This window comes from Topomyia yanbarensis, unplaced genomic scaffold (genome assembly GCF_030247195.1).
Source record: "Topomyia yanbarensis strain Yona2022 unplaced genomic scaffold, ASM3024719v1 HiC_scaffold_4, whole genome shotgun sequence".
NCBI lineage: Eukaryota > Metazoa > Arthropoda > Insecta > Diptera > Culicidae > Topomyia > Topomyia yanbarensis.
Genome location: NW_026683602.1, coordinates 702679 through 710000, shown reverse-complemented (window position 1 = coordinate 710000; position 7322 = coordinate 702679).

Sequence of the window (7322 nt, the reverse complement as noted above, 5' to 3'; positions counted from 1 at the left end):
GCCAGTGAGCAGAGCAGACAAATGACTTCATCTGCAGACGAAGATCAGATGCAGGCAAAGTTTCGAAAATTCGCCGAAGCAAATTCGTGATAAGTAGTATGCGTTACCTAATGTCGCTATGAACGAGCATTGAACACGTGTGGCACTGAGTTGAGCTTAAAGTTAACTCGATAGCTGGTACATGAGAAAATTTGAATAAAACAAGTTTGCCTCGTTGAGAAGTAATTGATTACAAACCCCAAAGTTGGTTATATAAGCTGCCGCGAAGCAAGAGATAAGCTACAATGCAATATACTGTTATACGGTCATAAGGATTTATTTCTAGAATCAACAAATTTTTCAAAACATTTATTGTATTTTTTGGCTTTTAAAGTAATATGCTTCTTATTTTTCAATGCATAGCCCAGGTTTAAGATTTTGGCAATGCAACTAGATTATCAACAATATGTTTTATTGGCTCCACCACTCCGTGTATAACATTATGGACCCATCTTCAACATTTTGTAAATATAAACATGCCCACGGCTCGGCCAAGCTAATACATTGACCCGTGTAAAAGTAAACGGCCTGGTCATACCAAGCGTAATCATATTTGCCTTACAGAGTCAGGTGAACCACTACAAGGCCGCCGATAATTCAATTTGGCATCCATATTATAAAATATAAATTAACATTGTTGTGGGAAGTTGTAATTATCAGATAGATCGAATGTTGTTATTCTCCCTAGTATAAAATATGTTGAGAGGAGCACGCGTGTTCAACTGAAAAGTTGAGTAATTATGTTCCTGTCGCATTTTAAAATAATGGGCCGAATTTTTTCCCTGATTTTAATGCAAATTCCCTGAAAATTCCAGGTTTTTCCAGGTCAAATAGAATTCCCTGAAAATCCCTGATTTTCCAGGTTTTTTCCAGGAATCGACACCCTGGTATATAAAAGCCGATTTTAAGCAAATTCCGGGGTTGGAGTTTTTCACCGGCAAGAGCAAGTTCTATGTGGACGACAAATTTAAGAAGAAGAAAATGTCGAAGTTCGCCTCCAAATATATCATTTGGCAGGCCATCTGCTCTTGCGGACTGAGGAGTGAGCCTTTCGTGACAAAGGGCACAGTAAATGGCGAGATACATAAATCTGAGTGCCTCGAGAACCCCCTTTGGCGGTCTTGCAGCAGCACGACGAAGCTCTGCTATTTTGGCCAGATTTGGCATCATGCCACTATTCTAAAAGTGTCCTGGAGTGGTATGAGGCCAATTCTATCCATTTTGTTCCAAAGGACATGAATCCGTCAAACTGTCCGGAGCTGCGCCCGGTGGAGCAGTACTGGGCAATGATGAAGCGGGAACTTCGGAAGAGCATGAATACAGTCAAAGACGAGAAGGACATGTTAAGAAAATGGAAAAAAAAACTGAGAAACTGGTACCGGATGACACTGTAAAGACTTTGATGGAGGGCATCAAGCGAAAATGCGTTCAATTTTACACTCAAGGCTCCATCGATTAACTTTTCTTTTGATTTTTGAAGTAAATATGTGTATAAAACGACCCTAAAATTTTGGTTTGATTTTAAACATTATAAGAAAATTGGCATGACATTTTCGGTGTCGCAATAATTTCGTGTTCGCCCTTTAGCGAAATAAGAGAAGTAATATGGGATGTTTTCGACTGGTGATTACAAAATCTTAGGTACCTTTCGTCAGTACAGTCAAATTTCGATTGCGTCGATTATGTTAACCCAATCAAAACTGACAGTTACTCGTATACCAAACTTTTTGTGACTGTCGATTTTTGTCGAGTCCTGAAGAAGGCCCAAACTACGGGTCGAAACGTTGGCGACATAATCGACGCAATACAAATTTAACCGTACTGCCGAAACTCGCCTAAGTGGAGTAATGTTAGTTGTATGGAATAAGTGTAAAAATTAGATTGCGTGTCCCATAACCAATTCGCTCTAGTGGTCAAACTGATACGCCAGTTTGGCCTAGACTGGGAGTGAAACGTCGCCGTGAAAATCAAGGCCAGCCTGTACGTGCTACGGTTAACCATGGAACAAATGTGGTTGACCTCAGTGACCTTTCCGTTACGTCTATTACTCCTGAAGCACCACCGCCAAAGTTCTGGTTATACCTGTCTGGTTTTCACCCTATGATCACCGACAGTGACGTCCAGAAAATCCTTCGTTGTTTGAATGTTGAAGGTACCACTGATATCGTGCGTTTAGTGCCAAAGGGTAAAGACACGACAAATTTGTCCTTCGTGTCGTTTAAGATTCGCCTTGATCCAGTACTGAAACAGATAGCACTTACTCCGTCTACTTGGCCCGAGGGCGTGCTGTTTCGAGAATTCATCGACATGTCAATAAAATCCAATCGTGGACCCGGACTAAACCGACTCCAAACTCCAAGCGGATGTAATCATACTGAAAATTTGGAAAGCCCAATGGTGACTAAGTAGCTGATGGGAAATAGTACATGTTGCATCGCCGACTTCCAAATTTCTTTCCTGCACAACTTGCCACCGTTACGTAGAAGCATTGTTCCGCCGTCATCGCCGAGACTGCACAAACGAATTCACGCTGCGCTGCCATCACCGGGACGCCTGTCATGCCGCATTACGGAAGCCCCCGAGCGCTCCGACGCAGTCGTGCTACCAGCCAGCGGCCAGCTTAGTCGTCCCGCCCCTGCGTTCGGAGGTCGTGAGGGGGTCTTCCCAACTCCCTTCTCAGGCGAGTATTTCACTTTAAATGACGATCCGCTTCCTGAAAACCTTCTGGTTTGCAGCTTGCCATCGGGTACATCACGTCCTTGCAATTTGTCGGGACGCTTGGCACGTGACGTCGATGGTTTGCGATTGTATTACCAAAACGTCAGCGGGCTAAGGACGAAAATCGAGGACTTGTACTTGGCTGCTCTTGACGGCGACCACGATATCTTCGTTCTAACGGAAACTTGACTTGATGATCGTATTACATCGATGCAGCTCTTTGGGGATTCTTACGCGAAGCATTGAAGCAGTTTGGACAAAGATTACTACGCAAACGAAGAACTACTTTATTGGAGCTGTTTACATTCCTCCAGAAAAATGACTTGATTGTTCTATTATGCAGTTCCACCTAGACTCCATAGAGCGCGCTTCTTCTCAGGCAGATACAAACGATGTGATGATAGTGCTTGGCGATTTCAACCAACCAGGACTCATGTGGGTTTCTTCTGGACGTGGGTGCGCTTACCCTAACCCGTTATCCTCGACAACAAATCCTGCCAGCCGCTTACTTCTGGACGGGATGGCTTTTCACGGACTACGTCAAGTAAGCACGATTTTCAACCATCAATCTCGTTTTCTTGACCTTGTCTTCGTCAATGAGAGTTCCGTGAGTGAAGCTTCCAGTGTGATCGTTCCTTTCGATAACTATCATCCCGCTTTAGAAATATCCATTTCCACCATTAGTTCACCACTATATGAAGAAGCTTCAGCTGTGAATCGTCGTAATTTACGCCGCTCACTGTTGCTGATTGACTGGAGTGTACTACTTGATCAGGTGGATGTAGATGTTGCAGTTGATCTCTATAATCGGTTACTCCTTGACTGTGTAGAAAAATCTGTTCCAAATTATCAACCTCCCAGGAAGCCTCCCTGGTCGAACGCAATGCTTCGGAATCTGAAACGCATCCGTGCCAAAGCTCTACGTGCGTACACAAATCGACGATGCCCTATTCTCAAGCGCTTTTTCGCAATAGCCAGTAATGAGTACCGCTGTTATCATAAATTGCTGTACAAAGGATATGTGAACCGCATCCAACAAAACTTACGACGAAATCCGAAGGGCTTCTGGACTTTTGTTAATACGAAGAGGAAGGAAACGGGTCTTCCGTCTAGGATGGTCTACAATGGCGAAGTAGCGACGGCGACAAAGTGCTCCCTATTTGCCAGTTACTTCTCGAGTGTCTTCACGACTGATGCGCCAACTGTCATCGAGCTCGACAACGCGTCCCGTGATGTTCCCGTTGGTGCGGTGGATATGGATGTATTCACTATTTCAGAACAATCGGTTCACTCTGCAATACAAAAAAACGAAATCGTCGTATGCTCCAGGACTAAGTGCCTTCAGCTGTTCTGAAAAAATGTTCGGATATTTTAGCGATTCCACTGACGCACCTTTTCAATGTGTCACTTTAGCAGCAAAATATTCCCGATGATTGGAAGTGTTCAGTCATGTTTCCGGTACACAAGAAAGGTGACAAAAGCAACATCGAGAACTACCGGGGAATCACTTCGCTGAGAGTCGAGTCAAAAAATTTCGAATCGCTTATCAACGAGGTGCTGTTCTCTGCTAGTAAACATTACCTAAGCACTTGTCAGCACGGATTCTTTCCCGGTCGATCGGTGGAAACGAACCTGGTCTCCTTCACATCCTTTTGTACGGAACAAATGTCCAAACAACTGCAGGTGGACACGATCTACACAGATCTTAAGGCTGCTTTCGACACTGTTAACCATGAGATACTGCTAACGAAGCTTGATAAACTTGGATGCACTGCCCGATTCTGCCGTTGGCTTCGATCATACCTTGTTCGCCGTAAAGTCGTTGTTCAAATTGGTGACAATGAATCTGAGTCCTTTTCCAACCATTCCGGAGTTCCTCGAGGTAGTACGCTTGGTCCGCTACTGTTTTCACTGTTCGTGAATGATGTTGTTTTCGTCTTAATGCGTGGAGGGAAACTGTTCTTCGCCGACGACTTGAAAATATTTCTAATTATAAGGAAAGAAGCCGATTGTCGTGAACTACATTATCTCGTTGATACCTTTTATAGTTGGTGTAAAAGAAACATGATGGTTCTTAGTGTTGCTAAATGCTTTGTTATCAGCTTTCATCGAACGAGGAACATGTTTACTTTCAACTACAACATTGCTGGTACTCAGCTGCAACGCGTTGATCATGTAAAAGATTTGGGCGTCATCCTTGATGAAAGGCTAGTGTAGTTTTGTCTAATTGGAGGGTCTCATGCTTCGTGTTCGATTCCTGTAGTTTTTCTGATGTACTCAGGGTAGGACTGCTCAGGAAAACAGTCCCCACTTTCGTATCGGAAGCTGGTTTATTATTTGGTAGTTATTAGCGGCTCTGCCAATGATGATAACCAGGAGTTGGTGTTAGTGTTTGGTAGTTTAGTCGCGATCTTTTAATTATTGCTAGGAGTCATTTCACGAAACGTAGTATCCTTCGGCTTTTACAGGTAAACTCTCAACTTCAGTGAAACTAACCGGCCCTAGAGTGTTCCTGATCGGGCAACCTTGAACGTGATAAAAACCTGGTGTCGTAAGATGTGGCGCCTAAAACCGCTGCCTCGGTGATCCGGAAAACGTTATAGCCGATAGATCCGTTGCTACGTCTCGCAGTCTACACTAGTTAAACTATAAAACTCAAAACCCGCGGAACTAATATTTAACAAACTAAGCTATGCGAGTACTGTAATCAGACAACCTTGCGCGGAAGATGCTCAGGAGAATGCAGATCAATCAATTGCTAACTCATCAATGGCTAACCAACCAGAAACAGAGTTTTCAATACCAATACTTGAAGCACAAACGGTGGCCAAATTTGTGACAGCCATTTAATGACAACCTAGCATCCAGCATTCCACAATCAACTGTAAGTAACATTGGTGAGGAATGTCAACGGATTTACACTGGTCACCCGCAAATGCAAGAAGCAGGGAAGAACATTTGATCGCGAGCACCAAGCCAGCGATGCGATGATGACTTTGACGAATTAAATGATCCCCCTATCGCAGTAGGCGAGCAAACAAACTTTTCTCTGCCACGAAAGAAGGTGTCCGCGCGCAATGAAAAGCTGCGTGCAAGAGATCCAGCGGATAATCAATATTGGTTCCCAGTATCGCTTTGATGTCCAAAGCGAGATATGATGTGCATTTTGAAAAATCTTTTCTTGCTGGAGCAACGCGAATGCCTTGTGAAAAGGTTTAATTGTTTTTGTTGAAATAAAATTTAAAATATCTTCAAAACACACATCACTTTTGGAAGGTTTTGTTTCCGCACAATGCAAAATTTCGTTTTCAAATAGGTTTGTTTTAACTTTTAACCATGTGGGAAATCTACGCCAAAATCATCGTCATGGCATCGTGCATTTGATTAATATGATTATATGATATCAAATTAAGCCCTAGTTTAATTCTCGTTTCTCTTTGAAACAGCTCAAAATTCATTATTTTTCTGGACAGTCTAGTGACTATATGTCAGTGATTCACTCAATACAGAATGGATATAGGCTATGACGCAAAACCTTAAGGCCAGGTCCGGATTAAGTCTTCGTTACTCCTAGCATGTTGTTAGTCGCCCCTTACGACATGGGAGCAGGTTCCCTGTGATTCTATTCTTGGCTGAAATAGTGAAATAGTATTTTAGCCCGCCGGACACCACACGGCTTGACGTAATTTTTGGTACAGATACTATAGAAAAAGCCATTGAATGCCAAAGGGAAATACAACAAGTGCTGGTACGAGCTGGATTTCCTCTTCACAAATGGAGTTCTAATGCCGCAGAAGTACTGGAATAAATCGCAGAAACCGACCGTGAGCAGCTAGTGCATCGTGACAACACGTCAACGGATGTAATGAAGACAGTGGGTTTGGTGTAGAATCCTGTAAAGGACAAATTCGAGATCAGCATCAACAGACTCGAGCGCGAAGCCAGCTCACCTACGAAACGATCAGTATTATCCGAGACAGGTAGAATATCCGATCCGCTTGGTCTTATATCACCAGTTATCGTCATTGCTAAAGAGATTATGCAGAGGCTTTAGAAGGCCGCCCTTCCAAGTGACACCCCGTTAGAAGAAGAGCTCCTGAACTCCTGAAAACAATTTAGTAAAGTTTTGCTCCTGGTATGCCGAATCAAGATGTACCATATCTTGTGATGCTATTAGTATCGAAGTTCGTGGATTGTTTGACGCATTTGCGGTTGCATACGAGGCTGTCATTTACACTGTATCCTGCCGCGTGGTACGACTAATATGAATATAGCGTGCAGTAAATCCAAAGTGTGTCCACTAGCAGAAATGACTATTCCAGGAAAGGAGTAACTTGATTTTCGACTGCTGTCCAGTGAACTGATTAAAGCGCTAGATCCCTTCCAACTGGACATATTAAATGTTGTTCTGTGGTGTAATAGTCTGGTGCTGCTGACCTGGTTACGAAATCCGTTGTCGTCACTGGAAGTGCTTGTGCGTAACCGCGTGGCAGAAATTTTGAGGAACACAGCTAACTGTACATGGAATTAAGTCAGATTAAAACAAAATCCAGCCAATTTCCGGA